Below are 17930 nucleotides of genomic sequence, written 5' to 3'. Positions count from 1 at the left end.
ACCGCAGCCTGGATATTCGACCCGCAGAAATGCAGATGGTACATGATGCTGTTACGGGATAATCTGTTACGCAGCATAGACAGGAAGGAACATGTAAGTAAAATGGATGGTGTCAAGGGCCACTGTCCAGGCTTCTAGGTCCTCTGCGAGCCTCCGAAGCCCCTTGCTTTTGTGCAGGGTGTCCACATACATACCTACTCACCTGCACACCCACTTGCATACAGGCTCACCTGCACACACACTCACCTCCACGCATGCTCACCTCCACACACATACTTGCCTGCACATGTGCTCACTTCCACACACACACTCACCTACAAGCACATGTGAGCATGCACACACACAGGTTCCCAGTAAGACCCTCTGTAACACAGGCTACATCATCTCATGTGTCTTCTCTTTCTTGTTAGCTCAGTAATAAGCCTGGACAGGTTCCTATGCACAAATCCAGACCTGAACCGTGGGCCCCCAGCCTCCCAGCATTTCCCTGTATGTTGCGAGGACCACCATCTCCAGGTTTTGTGACGAGTGACGCTGGACCTCTGCGTGCCCACACCTTGGCTTGCACGTGGTCTCCTTGGTGCTGGATGCCAGATGGACAGTGGTCAGGGTGTAGGCTTTGAATAAATATTTGTGGGATGGGCTTCTACATTTCTATGTGAAAAGATGGGCCTTTGTGTGGTTCCCACGGCCGGATGTCTGCGGGGCCTGCTGGGCCCACATTCCCCCTCTCCGGGAGCAGCGTTCCCAGCTAAGAGTGCAGAATGCAGCGTCTCTTACCCCTGTGTAATTCTGATCATGGGGAGGTTGGGACAACATGGTGCCTTGTCTGTTTGCAGCTGCCTCTTCCCCCGTCATGAATTCCAGCCCCTGCCCGCCCGGCTTTCTGTCGGGTGCTTTCCTTTAGAGCACTTGCGAGAGTGTCTCCATGCCAGGCTGGTCAGGAGGGCCAGCAGTGAGGTGAGCCTGTGGTGTGGCGGGTTGGGGGGACAGTGATGAGGAGCCCTCCCAGGAGACGTCGAGCCCCTCGGGGTCCCTTCTCCCCATGGGGGAGGCTAAGCCCAGGTTCCATGGGGAAGTAGAAAGTGGGGTTCCTAGAAGGAGTTTTAGTCTAAAACAGGGTTCGTCTTGGTGTGAAAACAGAGAAATGACTCTCCCCAAAGGCAATATAATCCAAAGGAAGCCATGTCAGGAAGGAGAAGGCCACTGCTGGCCTCAGTCTTTTCATCTGTGAAATGGGACTCATGATCTTTCTTAGGGAAGAAAGGCCCTGCTGCCTTCTCACTGGGCCAAACGGGGTGCTTGGGGGCTCCTCTGCACCGCTCCAGCACAGCAGCACACAGCAGCACAGGAGCCCACCACAGGATCCCCACTCCCCCACTCCCCCACCCCCACAGCGGGAATCAAGCCCATTCCCTTACCAGGTACTGTGCCTTCATTTCCTGCGTGATCATCGTCCCTTCTGGTGAGAACACTCCAGTCTTCATCTGGCTAACCACAGTTCTTGGCTTAGATGTCACTCCTTCTATGAGCCTGGGGGATCCCTACTTGTCCCTCTCCAACCCTGGCCTCACTGCGCACAGGGGTCTGTTAGCTGCCCCTCCTAGACACCAGCAGCTGGACCCCATGGGCAGGGCAGTGACAGGGGCAGGGGGCGGGAGCTGGTCCTTCTGCTTCCAGTGGTCCATAGGCCACAGAGGACTCCCTCTGCATGGGGAACCTGGCTTCTCACCCCCCTCACCAGCAGTGCCAGCTACCCTGGGGTGTGCTGGTGACCTCTCTCCACTTTCACCTCAGGGCCTGGGGAGGAAACAGGACACCCACAGTTAATAAGCACCTGTCCTGAGCTTTCAGTTAGTTTCACTCCACTCTTCCCTCTATCCAAGGCCACATGGGACCTTGCATCTGAACTAGGCTCACCCACTCGGCCCCGAGTCTGCAGCCTGATTGCTGACACCTCTGTTGGTCACACTCCAGGGTTTAGTGACCTGTGCCTGTCTTGGTTACAGACGGGGGCTGCTCCCCGGGGCAGTGCCTTGTATCTGGCGGGGTTCAGGATTTCAGATGATGCTCAGCAGGACCCACAACAGAAGGGACAGGTGGATCCATGATGTGCAAAGTGACAGGGAATTTGAGTTCTCTTCAAGAGGCAAAGCTTCGGACAGTTCAGCAGATGGAATTCCCGGAGCCTGGCCACCAGGCACAGAGCCATGCGCGGGGCCCATCACGCCCTCCTCCTGACCACTGGCACTCTGGCTGGGGGCAGAGGCCAGGGGCCAGCACTTGGGCCCCTCTCAGCTGTGTGGCCCAGGGCCAGTGCCCTGGACTCTCTGGGACTAGATTTCTCCAGTGCCAACATAAGGAAAATAAAACTCTTCTGTTGTCTACAACTTGTGTTAATGATTTTAAAGTGATTTCTGTTGTACCTTCACCTGGTCACCATGTGCAAGCACTGGGGGAGCCGGTGTGGCCAGAGGGAGCGTAGGCACAGAATCTTCCCTCACTGGATCACCAGGAAGAGCATAGAAAGAACTGCCTGTGAGCACTCGCTGCCACCTTACCGTCAGAAGGGACCTGGGGAGGCGGGTTATGGGTTACCTGTGATGCCGGCCAAGTTGTGCGCTGCAGCTGGGCATTACCTGTGCCTGGGGCTGCGCATCACCTGCACTCAAATCCCAGCCTAGTCCCTTCTGAGCAGCGTGGCCTGAGCCTTCCTGAGCACTGGTCCCCTCATCTATTAACTGGGAGGGGAGCACAGTTCTGAATGTTTGAGTCCCTGAAAGTCACATGTGGAAATCCTGCCATCTGGTGTGATGGCCTCAGGAGGCGAGGCCTTTGGGAGGCTGGAGCCTGATGAGTGGGATTAGCGCTCATGTGATAGAGACATACAATACTGTAGAGGATCCACCCTCATGACCTGAGCACCTCCCAAAGGCCCCCTGTGGCCGTCACGTTCCGTTTCATAGATGGGGAGACTGAGGCTTAGAAAGTCTATGTCCTCATGCTCAGAAGGGACCAAGAGCCAGGATCTGAGCCTAGGCACCAGGGGCTCCAAACCAGAAACCTCTTTATCCTTCTGCCTTCTCTAGGGTTTGTCTTCTGTCTGAAGATGAACTTGCCCTGGTTGACACTGAGTCGGGCTGTCAGTCCCATGGGAAATCTTTCCATCTGGTGTTTTAGGAAGGAGGAGGCTCTGGGGTCTCTTTTCACCTCTTGCAGGCTGAACCGTGGGGTGGGAGAGCAGGGAGGGCTCCAGAGCAGGTGGCCCTGAGTATCGGCAGAGGAAAACCATGTGAAGGGCTCTGATGGCTGTGGGGTAGCTGGATGAATGGAAGCGGCCCAGGTAAGTGGGGCTCCAGGCTGCCTCCAGCACCTCTCAGAGACTCTCCTGGCTCCCCCTTCCTCCGTATCGGGGGTTCTTCACTCCATGTGGGGCTCTCACCCACGGAGAGCTCTTGGCAGCAGGAGCCCAGGCTGCACAGACCATGACCCCAAAGTCCTCGGGCCACCAGGCTGAAAGATCCAAATGGCCTCTGCACTTGGCTGACACCCCACAGCCTTCGGGACCAGCCTGGCTCACTTGGTCTGACACCGAGTTTTTCTCACGCCTGTGGCTGTCACAGTCTGCAGCCGTGAGCTTCCTGCCAAACTGTCCACATTATCCAGTTATCTTGTCTTTGCCCCTTCTGGGCCTGACTCTTGTCATCCTGACTCTGGGGAGACCCAGGCTAGGTCAGAGGCTGCCTGGGAGCCCCTGGAGCCCTTGTCCTCCCTCTGCCGCAGCTCGTCCCCCAGGGCTCATGTCTGCTCTCAGCTCTGTCCTACGTGTACGAAGTCAGCTGGACAAAGTAGCCTCCCCACCCAGGGTATGCAGTGGCATTGAGGGGAAATGGAGGGCAAAGTTAAGGTTCTGTTTGGTGCCTCTGGTATTTTCTAGAAACATTCTTTTGCACACACCCTTGCTTTTTCTGCTGAGACAAATGCTTTCCAAAGCAGTGTGCCCTCTTGCTGGAACTTAATTAAAGTAAGACTGTTCTTTTACTCCATTTTGGTTTGTTGGTAGCATAGAAGGTAAACCTCTTTAGTTTGGACTGGAAATTTTGTTCAGGTTTATTTAGAGATGGTTATTTCTGTGTCACATACAGAAAAGTGTCTTTACCCCCAAGTTGCATCTCATTCCGGCAGTCATCCAGCTAACTGTCTTTACCTGGATGAAATGGACTCCAGAGGATAAGGAGTTAATGCCAGCATGGACTCCAGAGTTAAGTCCAGCACGGCCTGAGCTTACAGACCCCATGGGACCTACGGGGCCTACGTGGCCTGCACGAGCTGTCCTCCCAGGCACTCTTTAGCTTGGGGCTTATTCCCTTCCTTCCAGAGCCTAGGGAAGTCACTTAAACCTTCATGGCTTTCAGAATGCCTCCGCAGCCACCTGGTGTGTGAGACAATGCAGCCTGGGAAGCAGAACAACTGCCTAAGGCAAGGGTGCAGTACACACCTTGTCCCTGTCTGAGCCTATGACCTGCATGCGGGGTCTCCCCCTAGGGTCCCCATTCCAGACATGTCTAGAGGGTGTCGCCATGGCAGACTTTGTTAATCAAGCACAGCATCCCTTTGTAATGGACCCAGACACAGCCTGCCTCACAACCCTCAACCCCAGGCTCTAAGCAGTCCCCATGTTTATTCAGAGTTGGCACGTAACACGTAGCCTGCTTGGTGTTTCTGACCTAAGGACACCTCAGGGGTGACAGGACCTGGGCAGAGCCCCAGCACAGGCAGGACAGTCAAAGGGGATGATGGAGGTCCTGGTGCTGGAGAGCCATGATTCTGAGGACCTATGTTGTATCTATGTGATGAGGATCAAACCATATATACTATTGGGAGGAAGACTCCGTTGACCTAGGTAGTGGCAAAATAGTAAAGTCAAAAGAGCAAAACCAAGTGTTGGGTTTGGGGCTGTCACGTGTGAACAGAATAAAGCAAAAAATAATTATTTAAAAAAATGTACTCTTAAAAAAGAAGGGTGTGCCCTCACTATGCTGTCTTGCTCAGTCCTGCTGAGATCCACATTTCCATGACAAAGCTCAGCAGGGGGGCGCCTGGGTGGCTCAGTGGGGTAAGAGTCTGCCTTTGGCTCAGGTCATGTTCTTTTCACTCCTTACACATGTTTCCCCTCCCTGATTGCACAAAACAAATGTTCAATGCACGTTTGTAGAAATGAATTGGTTCACAAGTGGCAGTATTTCATTCTAATTGATACGATTCATTTGTCTTAAAAAATAAGATCATCATTTCTTATAGGTGGTCAGCGTGCTTGTGTTCAGACCTTATTTGTCCAATCTCTCTCTCTGCTCAACAAAGTGAGAGGATGAAAGCTCGTTTGTCTCCAGTCTGTGTTGTGTCTGTTCCAGTCCCTTGTGAGGCTGGGCACCCAGAAATCCTTGCAGTGAACAGATGCCTTGCTGTCACATAGCACTGACGGGCAAAGCTTTCCTGTGCTCCTGTCAAGGAATGATGTGCTTGTCCTCCCAGGCGACCTGTCTGGAATCTCTCCTGGGAGATATTCAGAGGGCACAGAAGCTGCTGCCAGTGTCTCCCCATGAGGCATCCGATGCCTCCACTGATTTGCTGATCTACAGATGGCCACTCAGCAGCCCAGGAGGGACTGTGGGGGCCCCTACTGCCATGTTGTCACAGCCTCCTTCATTGTCCCAGCTCCCGCTCCACTAGGTTAGTCCTATCTTCCTTAGCGATACCTGGGGCTGTAAGGCAGCCTGCCCTTCCTGAGAAAGTCAGTAGGGCGAGCTTTGACTTTAGGGTCTGGTTTCAGAGAAGGTCTGATCTGATGAGAATTCTTCTTGAATTTGAAAGCATTTAGTGGGAAGGACAGGGAGCTAGGAAGCTGCATTTGAAGGCTGGAGGCTGGGCATGGAGCTGGTGTGATGGCCTCTGTATGAGGCTGTGTGGAGGGGTGACAGGAGCCAGAAGGACCAAGTTTGATCCCCAGAGCCCCTGGTTTCTAGTTATGTGACCTTGGAAGAGACACTTGACTTATCTGAGTTGCCCTTTCCCCAACTATAAAATGGAGTCATAACAAAGGCTGATGTTACTCTGACTACTTGCTGTGTGCCAGGCACTGTTTGAAGCCCTCTGTGTTTATTTATTAGTCTAATCCTAATTGCAACCACATAAGCAGGTGCAACTGATAGTTACTAATATCCGTGCTATACATATTAGGAAGGGAGACCCATGAGGTGACTTGCCCAAGGCCATGGGAATAGCCGAGGTTGTCCATCTCTTTTCCCAGCCCCCTGCCTTCTCTCCAGTCCTTATAGCACTGGTACCAGGGAAATACACCCCACCATGAGAGTGAGCCCCCTCTCCACTGGCCACACTCCATTTCTGGGACAGGGCAAGGCTTGCAGAGCCCCTAGGTGAGAGTGGATGAGTGGGGCCAGGGGAAAATGAGGTGAGGGTCTGTCTTCTGGCTCCTTTCATGCCGGGGCTGCCAAAAGGCTCCCTGGAACCTGGCATCTTCCAAGTGTCTTCCCTCTATTCTTATCCTGCCAACTGGCCATTGAGGGGATTGGAAGATTCCTGCAGGTTCAGGAGCCCAGAGGGGCCAGCAGGGGGAGAGACATATAGACCCCTCCCCCAGAGGGGCTCAGAGAGCCACAGGGAGAGACAGAGCTCAGCTCCAAAGGGAGTTCCCTTCTGCGTGGGGGCAGGGAGCCACGCCTCCCAGGCTCTCCCTCTTTCCTTCTCCTTGCTGTTCTCTCCCTTACCCCTCCTTCCCTCCCTTATCCCTTTCCTCTCCATCTTTCCTTCATCTCCTTCTCCCCTCACACCTTTTCCACTTCTTAACTGCCCTTCTTTGTTCATCCACACCTGGACCTGAGCTGAGACTTGGAAAAGGGGACTGTGTGCTTTCTCCCTCCAGCTCCCTCTGCCCATCCACCGCAACTCCCTGCCCCTCAGTCTCCCGCTCACCTGCTTCCCCAAGCCCCTAGACGGCTGGGTCACTCCAGTTCGGTGCCTGCGAAAGGGAGCGTAAGGCGCATGGAAAGGGCAGACGCAACCAGGGAGAAGCGGCCAGCTTTCTTGCTTCCCAGCTGCGCAGGAGTCACCGCCAGGAGGCCCCGGAGGAGGAGGTAGGTGTGACCACTGCGAAGGTCGTCCTGGTCTGGAGCAGAGCGGTGTGGAGCTCCCTGCAGCCAGTGCATGTGGACGGAAGAAAAGACAAGGCGGTTGCGGAGCCCTCCGCGACGCCAGCCTCGGCCCAGGTAGGGCGGCGGGGCTGCGCCCCGGGCAGCTGGCACGGGCTGGGCCGGCGCGCCTTCAGCACCCTGGACAGCGCCGCGGGAGGTGCCGGGCGGCGGCGTCGCGCTCTGCCCGCGGGGCCGCTCCCAGCTCCGCAGCGCCGCGCGAACCGCCAGGCACCGGGGCCCGCCTTGGCCGCTGCTTCTCGCGCGCCGCTGCGAACCGTGCCGGCCGGCTCTGGATCTCTGGGTCCCCGAGAGCGCGCCCCTCCCGCCGCCGCGCGTTCCCACCCGGAGCGCAGGTCCTGCCGCCGTTCGCGGGGCGCTGCTGGCCGCCGCGCTGGTGCAGCTGCTGCGCCTATAGAGCCCAGCTGTCCGCGCGCCTCGGGCGCCTTCCTGGTGAACCTGTCCCTGGGCCACCAGCTGCTGGCGCCGCCAGACAAGCCCTCCATGCTGCTGGGCACCCTGCGCTGGCCACTGCCATCCCGGCCCAGGGCGCACCAGGCCGTAGGCTTCCTGGGCACCTTCCTGGCGTCCAACTCCGTACTAAGCGCGGTGGCGCTGAGCGCAGACCCGTGGCTGGTGGTGGGTTTCCCGCTCTGCTACGTTAGTCCTGTTGGCCTAGAAGTGGGGACAGTCATTGGCCTTCACGTTCACAGTGCTCTCCTGCTCATGGCTCCACTACCGAGTCGCCTTCCAGTCCTGCTTGCTTCCCCTGCCCACGGACCACTCCATGCTGCCAGCTTCGCGCAGCTGTTCCCGGTGCTCAGCCTCACCTTGCTCACCAGATGCTTCTGAAGGCAAATAGCCACTGCCGGTGCTTCAACGTCATCACTATGAAGGTGCTTGTGCTGCTCATGGACCTGCACTCCAGGTAGTCTGCTGGTGAGTCCCTGCCCAGCCCAGAGGGCTGCACCCAGCTCCTGCGCTCCCCACTGGCCCCCGGCTCTCAGGAGCCTGCAGGCACTAGCACCTGCCCCAGGGGTTCCTACGCTGTGTAGCTTCCCCTGCACGCTGCTCCCAGGGTTCCACACTGGCTTGCTTGTACTCTCTGAGTCCACACAATGGAAGGGCTGGATGCTTCTCAGCCTCTGCACTTGCCCTGTGGAATATGTGCCCACAGTGAGCTTTTGCACAAGCTGCGAGGTCTGAGCCACAGAAGAAGGGTTGGCTGCTCTGCCTTCCCCCCGTGGCAAGAGTCAGTCACTCCTCTTCTGGGGCAGGTAGGTGTGGACCTGAGTACTCCTTCTTGTTTCTGCCCTGCTGACCCAGTGCCCTTGCCTGGTCTGGGGTCTCAAGTCTTGGGGAGGATCTGTCTGGTTCTGTATGCTCACGGCTTGGCATGAAGTTGCCCACTGAATCTCCAGCTGGTGTTACTGCTGGCGGTTGCCCCTCCTCCCATCTGCTCCACTTACCACTAGACATTGGCCCCCCCTTCCCAGGCCTTCCCCCTCCCCTCCCCTCTCCTGCCTCAGGACACAGGCCAGCACCCTCCCTGAGGATCCCGTTGTGCTCCTCTGTCTTCTGTGGGACGACTTAGATCCCTCTGTCCCAGGGGGAAGGAAGAGCTAGTGGGGAGGGCAGTGCTGCAGCTTCACGGAGGAAGGGGGAATCCTCCCCTCCTTCCAGCTCTCAGTTATGTCACCTACAAACCAAACCTGCCTCTTTCTATCGTCTTTCCTTTTTTAAAAAAAATATTTTATTTATTTATTCATGAGAGACACACACACAGAGAGAGGCAGGGACATAGGCAGAGGGAGAAGCAGGTTCTCTGTGGGGGAGCCCAATGTGAGACTCAATCCCAGGATCCTGGGATCACACCCTGAGCCGAAGGCAGATGCTCAACCACTTTGCCACCCAGGTATCCCCTGATTCATCTTTTTTTTTTTTTTTATAAATTAATTTTTATTGGTGTTCAATTTACCAACATACAGAATAACACCCAGTGCTCATCCCGTCAAGTGTACCCCTCAGTGCCTGTCACCCATTCACCCCCACCCCCCACCCTCCTCCCCCTCCACCACCCCTAGTTCATTTCCCAGAGTTAGGAGTCTTTATGTTCTGTCTCCCTTTCTGATATTTCTCACACACTTCTTCTCCCTTCCCTTATATTCCCTTTCGCTATTATTCATATTCCCCAAATGAATGAGAACATACACTGTTTGTCCTTCTCCGGTTACTGTGGCCAAGTTCAAAAAGGGTGTTGCCTGAGTTCTTCTCTGGGATTTTGATGGAATCTTGTCTCACATTTAGATCTTTCATCTATTTTGAGTTTATCTTTGTGTATGGTGCAAGAGAGTGGTCCAGTTTCATTCTTCTGCATGTGGATGTCCAATTTTCCCAGCACCATTTATTGAAGAGGCTGTCTTTCTTCTAGTGGATCGTCTTTCCTCCTTTATCGTATATTAGTTGACCATAAAGTTCAGGGTCCACTTCTGGGTTCTCTGTTCTGTTCCATTGATCTATATGTCTGTTTTTGTGCCAGTACCACACTGTCTTGATGAACACAGCTTTGTAGTACAACCTGAAATCTGGCATTGTGATGCCCCCAGATATGGTTTTCTTTTTTTAAAATTCCCCTGGCTGTTCGGGGTCTTTTCTGATTCCACACAAATCTTAAAATAATTTGTTCTAAGTCTCTGAAGAAAGTCCATGGTATTTTGATAGGGATTGCATTATACGTGTAAATTGCCCTGGGTAACATTGACATTTTCACAATATTAATTCTGCCAATCCATGAGCATGGAATATTTTTCCATCTCTTTGTGTCTTCCTCAATTTCTTTCAGAAGTGTTCTGTAGTTTTTAGGGTATATTTTGAGAACCATTTGAATGGTAAATGGTTCTCCAACCTTTTATTTTCAGGTTGTAGGTGTCCTTCTGTCTAAAATGAGTCTCTTGTAGACAGCAAATAGATGGGTCCTGCTTTTTTATCCAGTCTGAAACTCTGCGCCTTTTGATGGGGTCATTAAGCCCATTCACGTTCAGAGTTACTTGAACTTCTTCTTAAAGGGGAGTTTTAAGAGTCCCCCTTAAAATTTCTTGCAGAGCTGGTTTGGAGGTCACATATTCTTTCAATTCCTGCCTGTCTTGGAAGCTCTTTATCTCTCCTTCCATTTTGAATGAGAGCCTTGCTGGATAAAGTATTCTTGGTTGCATGTTCTTCTCATTTAGGACCCTGAATATATCCTGCCAGCCCTTTCTGGCCTGCCAGGTCTCTGTGGAGAGGTCTGCTGTTACCCTAATATTCCTCCCCATGAAAGTCAGGGACTTCTTGTCTCTTGCTGCTTTAAGGATCTTCTCTTTATCTTTGGAATTTGCAAGCTTCACTATTAGATGTCGAGGTGTTGAACGGTTTTTATTGATTTTAGGGGGGGATCTCTCTATTTCCTGGATCTGAATGCCTGTTTCCCTTCCCAGATTGGGAAAGTTTTCAGCTAGGATTTGTTCAAATACATATTCTGGCCCTCTGTCCCTTTCGGCGCCCTCGGGAACCCCAATTAAACGTAGGTTTTTCTTCCTTAGAGTGTCATTTATTTGCCTTAATCTGTCTTCATGGTTCTTTAATTGTTTATCTCTTTTTTCCTCAGTTTCCCTCTTTGCCATTAACTTGTCTTCTATGTCACTCACTCGTTCTTCCACCTCGTTAACCCTCGTCGTTAGGACTTCTAGTTTGGATTGCATCTCATTCAATTGATTTTTAATTTCTGCCTGATTGGATCTAAATTCTGCAGTCATGAAGTCTCGTGAGTCCTTAATGCTTTTTTCTAGAGCCACCAGTAGCTGTAGAATAGTGCTTCTGAATTGGCTTTCTGACATTGAAGTGTAATCCAGATTTTGTAACTCTGTGGGAGAGAGGGCTGTTTCTGATTCTTTCTTTTGAGGTGAGGTTTTCCTTCTAGTCATTTTGCTCAGTGCAGAGTGGCCAAAAACAAGTTGTATTGGAACACGGGGGAGTATCACTGGTCCCTCTAGCTGGTCTTCTGGGGAGGGGCCTGTTGCGCTGATTCTCAGGTGTTAGCACTTGGGGGAGCTGCTCTGCCCCTGCCTGCTGCCGGGCTCAGCGGGGGTTGTTTACCCCGTGGGGCCCCAGGAGGAACAGTCGCAGTTGCTATGGCAACTCTGGAAGCCTGGATTCAGCCTCCGCAGGAACTACGGGGCTCGGGCGGGCTCGGGGCTCTCGGTTCTCCGTCCGCAGGGCCTGGAGGCTCCGGGGCGGGGCCACTGATCTGCTCAGTTCGAGGCAGGAGCGTCCTCGCTGTCTCGGGCCCTCCCGGCCTCTGCCTGTCCGGGGGGAGGCCGGATCCTGGGCTGTGTCCCGGCGCCCTGTGCTCCGGGGCCTGCGCTGGTGGATTCGCGCTCCCGCCCCGCAGCCCCCTCCCTGGAGCCGCTCCCGAGCCCTCCGAGCTGCTCCGGTCGGTCGGTCCCTCTGTGCGCGCTGCAGCCCTTAGGGAGCTCGGCGCACTCTCCCGGGGCGCAGGTGTCTGTTAGTGTCCCCGGGAGCCCGAGGGCATCCCCGCCCTCCTGGGTCCTGCTCCAACTCCCTGCGAGCCCCTTTCCGCCCGCCCGGGAAGGTTGGTGCAGCTCCTGCTCCTCCGGGACGGGGCTCTCCTGTCCTGGGGACACTCGCCCCGGCCTCAGCCCGGCTCCTCGCGGGGCCCCTCCCCCTCGGAGGCCTTTTGTTCCTTTATTTCTTTTTCCCCGTCTTCCTACCTTGATAGAAGCGCGAACTTTTCTCACTGTAGCATTCCAGCTGGTCTCTCTTTACATCTCAGGCCGAATTCGTAAATTTTCAGGATGGTTTGAAGGTTATCTAGGTAATTTGGTGGGGACAGGTGATTTGGGGACCCTGCTCTTCCGCCATCTTGCCCCTCCCCTCCCCTGATTCATCTTTTAAGATGCTTCTCTGAGCTCTAGGAAAGAAAGCCAAAGCTTCCATGGCCAGACATGGTGAGAAACAGTGAGTCCAGGATAGTGGGCAGCTTGGAAGGCAGGCTTCACCCAGGAGACCTCTGCCCATCTCGGGCATCCTAGAGAGGAACTGGGACCCCAGGATCACACCCTGAGCCAAAGGCAATGCTTAACTGCTGAGCCACTCAGGCATCCCTCTGTCGTTTTTCCTTGGGCTCTCTGGCCTAGGCATCCTCCTGGGACCTGCCCACTTGGGATCTTTGCTCTGCACTCAGCTCTGCACTCCCCAAGATGCCCTGCCCTCTATCCTCTGTTCTGGACTTCCAATGTTGCCTCAGCGAGCAGAAGCATCACCGCTGGAAGCTGCCAGGCAGATCAGCAGCTTCATCGGGTCCTTTAACATCTGCTTTGCCCCTTATGTTGGGACGAGGTGGGTCCTGGCCCTCAGACCCCTGTCTTGGATGCTGCTGGGAAGTGGGCTCAGCCTCAGCCAGGCAGCTTCTGAGGTCTCCCTACTGGGGACCTGGAGGGATGCTGATGTCTGCAGGTCCTTCCTCTACACCCAAGGAAGTCAGTCCCTCACCTCAGCTCTTGTCAAAGGCCCTGGGACAGAGACAGCGCTAGCCCCACATCCTTGCTGTGGCTGCTGCTGTCCAGGGAGACCAAGGCCGGGCCACAGGGAGGTGTGGGGTCTGTCGAGCTAGCACCTGACTCTTTCCAATCTTAGGAAGCTTTTCAAGCCAGTTGGGTGATCCGGGATCAACCCAGGCCTCAGACTCAGCATCTCCTGGGCATGGATTCCGGGATCCTGGGGGGAGGTCCAGGCCAAGGCCACTGTCACCCTGGGTGACTGCTCTCTTTGCTCTTCCTTCCGTCCCTTCCTCTGGAGACCCTGGTCTGGAGCTTGTAGGGGGCTGGGGGAGACCTCATGTAAGGGGCCCAGTGGACACCACGGTTGCCATTCTGTGATGAGGGCACCTGGGTCTGGTTCCTGCCTCTGGGGTTCCTGGGATTCCCACTCTGTGGGTAGGTTCCTGCTGTGGTCAGCCTCTCTGGGTGGTCCCCACACCCCATCTTGGGCTGAGGCAGAAGGACACCCTGATGGACATGGCTCCTGAGAGGAGCTGATGGTCCTTGGCCGCTAGCCCAGGCTGTTCACCCAAGGGGCTGTTCACCCAAGGAGGCACTGGGCATGGTGCCAGGCTCCTGGGTTTGTTCCAACAAGCATCTCCTGTAGGCTCTAAGACACTCTGGGAGGTCGGCTTGTCTGTTCAGGCTGTCTCACTGCTCCGGTCATTTGGTTTGTTAGGTGTTATTGGGAGGGCACCCATGGTTCCCGCAAGTTGGGGGAAGCTTCTGGAGCTTCTGTGCCAAGTAAAGTGGGTTCCATCTTCCTTCAAGCTCCCACTGAGAGCTCTCTGGAATCGGTGCTCAGGATGAGTCACATGGCTCTTGGCTACCACCCATCTGGCCCCGGGATAGGGTAGATTTCTCATGGATCACAGACATCATGCTTCTTCACATGAAACCTGGCCAGTTGTCTCATGTTCTTAAAAACTGCATGCGTGCAGTTGTGGACAGAGCCAACTGTGGAGCTCTGTGAACCAACAGTTTGATCTGGTATCATGTCTGTGTGAGCACATGTGATTATGTGTACACATGTGTGTGTGCATACAAGAGTGCTGGAGTTTCAAGAGCTCCTGTACATGATCCAGCTTCAGCATTTGCTTTTGAAATTATGAATGAATCATGAGGGAGCCTGGATTACTCGGCCATAGTATGTTGATTGCTGGCTTTTACTTTTACGTCTTGTATGTGTGCAAGAGCCCATGTGTGTATATGTGAGCGTGCCTGTGCCTATGCATGCACATATGTGTTTGCATGCACACACGTGTGCAGGAGGAGGGGCCAGAGAGCAGAGCCTTAGTGCATACATCAACGGCCTGGTTTCCACTGTGTCCACTTGGGGACATAAGCAGCTCACACTCTCTTCTCTATGACATGGGTCCCCAAGTCCTCCATGGGAACTGTGGATAAGGTAACATAGAGTCTCTTATGATTGTCACGAGTGCTCATGATGTGGTACATCTCATCCACTCACTCATCGTTTCTCCTGTGCTGGGCTTTGTGCTGGGTTCCAGGTGAGTCCTGCCTCTCTGGGCTCTTGTTCTGATGACAGGAGATGCAGGTCAATAGGGTCAAGCAGGTGTCTCCAGGAATGGGGGGGGGCATTGGGGATTTGAATTTGGGAGCAGCACCCTGGCTCTGTACCCATCTGCACTCCCACCCCCACCCCAGAGTGTGGACTCCTGGAGGTGAGTGTGCAGCACACCTGAGACCTTAATCCACTCTGGTATTTGAATAAATAAAACCTGAGGGTGATAACCGAGAAACAAAAAGGGAAAATCACCACGTCCCCAGCTCCTTTGCCTTCTTCAGCCACACCACCAACCCCGGGCTGGAGGTGAATTTGTGATGTTTCTAACCAGGTTAAATCCACTTCAGGGCATCCACAGAAGAATCTAAGAATGCACCACAGTCCTGAAAACAATTCTCCAGAGAAGAGCTCTAAAATATTTTTAGCAATTACAAAATAAGCAGAACAAATGCAGCTCATTTCAGGGGGAGAGAGACTCTTTTGGGAGGAACAGGACACCCCTCAGTATATGAACGCTCGGAGGTTAAACCACCAGCCACATGAGAATTTCATCCACACACATGGCTATGAGGTTCTGGAGTGGTTGGTGCTTCTGCTGTGGGAGGTGCCAGCCAGGCAACTCTTTCCGCACACTGACCCGGCTGTGCTGCTCCCAAGCTCAATCCCCCAATGCCCTTCACTGGAGACATGTGCCTAAGGCTCAGAGAGCATGCACAGAGCCACTCCGCTAGTAACGTCAGGGCTGTCATTTGTCCTCGTCTGTGGTTCTAGAACCTTTCACACCTCCAGAGCATGGGGTGTATGTGGGCGTGGTCACTACTGCTGAACCACCCACTCAGATCCCCAGCAGGCTTGTGGTGCTCACGCCCTTTGTCAAGTTCACCCTCACTGGGGCATCCTGAGCACGTACCCGAGCTACCGCAAGGCAGCGGCCGAGCCCCCTGGACTCCCTGCTACCCCAGCAGATCCACCAGGTCCTGGGTGGCATAGCCAACAGGCTGCTGAGAGTGAGGGCCTGACTCCCCACTGCTGCCATTCTGCTCAGCACTGAGGGGAGCTGAGAGGGCCTGGGGCTTCCCTCAGGCTGGTAGTTGGGCAGGTGGGCACGCCCAGGCTGTCACTAGATGGCCCCAGGGGACGTTGCCTGGGAACTGCATGTGCATCTTATTGTTCACAGTTCAAAGTGGCACACAGCGTGTTGTAGGCCCTTGCTAGAGGTGTGTTGGATGAGGGGTGAATGGGCATACTTCCCTCTCTACTACTGTTTATTGCTATTTGCTCACCATCTCAGGCCCCAGCTATCCTCTGCAGAACTGGGGCTGAGCTGCATGATGGGGGGGCCCACCATGTGGTAGGATGGACTCTCGGCTAGGGCCTTGCTCATGGGATGCTGCAGAGCCTGCAAGCACTGGCCCCCCACCCAACGTCCAGGGAGGGGCGGGTCCTGAGTCCCTGCCTTGCACACACATACACAGAGCTCCTGTTGGCCTATCTGGGCATTAGGAGGAGCTTACAGCCTGGTGGAGCCAACTCAGCAAGTTCTTTCCCAATCCCCCTGCGTGTCATTTGGCTGCTTTTGGCTGATTCTCCAAGGCGTCCTTGTAAGCCGGATATATTTAAATGCTTATAAATGATAAAATGCAATTCAGGGAAAACAAATTATTTTTAGGAATAATAGTAACTGGGTATGTGATCAGAAAGTAGTTTAAAAAAAAACACCCAGGTAGTTCAATGAAAACCACATCCCAGCCTTGGGTTAGCCATTGCAGGTGTTGGGGGGGTGGGGGTTGATGGGCTTCTTTACCTGACTCACAGGAGGCAAGTGGACCTAGAGCCTGGGGTCCCCTGGGCACCCCAGTGCTTGCAAAGGAGAGCGTCGTCTCCACTGTCTTGCATGTAACTCAGAGCCAGGCTATGAACTTGCAGGTTGAGCTCACTCTCCTTCCTGGGAACTTCTCCTGCTGGACTGGCCCCTGCACTGCCACAGCCTGGCCAGGTTAAAGTACTCCCTGGAAGCCCTAAATCCGTTTGAGGAAAATGTATATATCCTGTCCCCTGGAAAAGCCATGGCTATGAAGAGACAACAGTCATTGTAGATGATGACTGCTCCTCACCTGTCTTGTCTTCCCTGAAACCACTGGGGAATTTCTAGAAGACCACTCAGGGACAGCTGTCTCCCAGGTTGTGTCTGTGCTGGGCATTCTAGAACATTCTCTCATTGTGTTATCTTTTGCCTTGGGTTTGTGGTCTTTTTTGTTTGTTTGTTTGAAAGATACTTTCCCCGTGCAGTTAAATGTACTGCAAAATGATGCCATGTCCCAAGCACTGTGTGAATCAATAATCTCTCCATCTTATTCAAAAGGTCTCTCATTTCTCTGCAAAGGGGAAAGTCCTGCCTTTGCAGCAGCTTGAAACCACCTGTCTAATTACCAGGAAAGCGGGTCCTGGCTGGGCTTCCACGAAGAACGGGACTAGACTTACACCATGGGTGCTCAGTCCTCCCACAAGCCTTTTGCCTTCCCAGTGCACAAGCCAGTGACACCCAGCACAGCACATGCTCTTCTGGGGGGGGGGTCCATAGCTCCCATCTGATTCCCAGAGGGCCTGAGCCCCCACAGGGCAGGAACCACTCCCCACCATACAGGGTTGGCAACTCCAGATGGGCTGCGGCTGCGAGATGAGAATGTCTCCCCAGCGCCCAACAGGGGCAGCACTGAGCCGGTTCTGGAGCGCTTTCTGGATGAGTTAGACCCACTAAATTCAGTGAGGGGAGTGCTGTCCCAGAGGGAGCTTGGGGAGCCCTGGGCTCTAGGTGCTGCTCCCAGGGTCCTTGACCACTCAGATGGGCACCAAAGGAGGGGTGCCAAGGGAACCATCTCCCCACGGAGGGGTGGACTCCAGGCCATCTACACACCCCCCATCCTGCGAGCCCCGAGATGGGCAATGTCAACTTCTCAGCAGATGGCCCCGGGCTCACTGAAGTGAGCCACTTGGTGAAGTGATCCATACGGGTTGCCAGAGTCTGTGTTCTGTCCAGGACACCTTGAGGCTTCTCTCTCAGCGGTTCGTCCTGCAAGCAGCCCTGTGGGTGCTGCTGCCCCTGCCCGCCCGAGCATCCGAGTCCTCGCCAGAGTCCTTGCAGGCTCAGGCGCTGCCTGCATCTGATGGCTCACCTCACCCCATCCCAATGGTGCAGGTCTGGCCACGTGCTGTCCCTCCCCTCCTGGCCAGTTGTCCCGTGGGCCGCTGGGCAGAGCAGGGATTGGGGGTTGGGGACGGAGGCACAGCTCCTGGCCCTTGGAAAGGGTTAACCTGCCTGCGACTCACCCCAGCCAAACCACTTGGCCAGTGCCCTCCTCCTCTCTGACAAGAAGACTTGGGTGAGAGACGGTTCCTTCCAACTTCATTGGGGAGGAAAGAGGTAGGTCACAGAGGGGATTACCAAATTCCACCCACTGGGTCCGTAAAAATAGCAATAGCTAGCAGGACCCTTTCTCTTTACCAAATCTCAGATGCCACTGGTTTGAAACAGTATTATTATTTTATATACCACTCAGAGAAACAAACCCACAGTGAGGGCTGTAATAGGAGACGACCGCACAA

The sequence above is a fragment of the Nyctereutes procyonoides genome, unplaced genomic scaffold, assembly GCF_905146905.1.
Source record: "Nyctereutes procyonoides isolate TBG_1078 unplaced genomic scaffold, NYPRO_anot_genome, whole genome shotgun sequence".
Taxonomy (NCBI): Eukaryota; Metazoa; Chordata; class Mammalia; order Carnivora; family Canidae; genus Nyctereutes; species Nyctereutes procyonoides.
Note: the sequence above shows the minus strand (reverse complement) of the source record.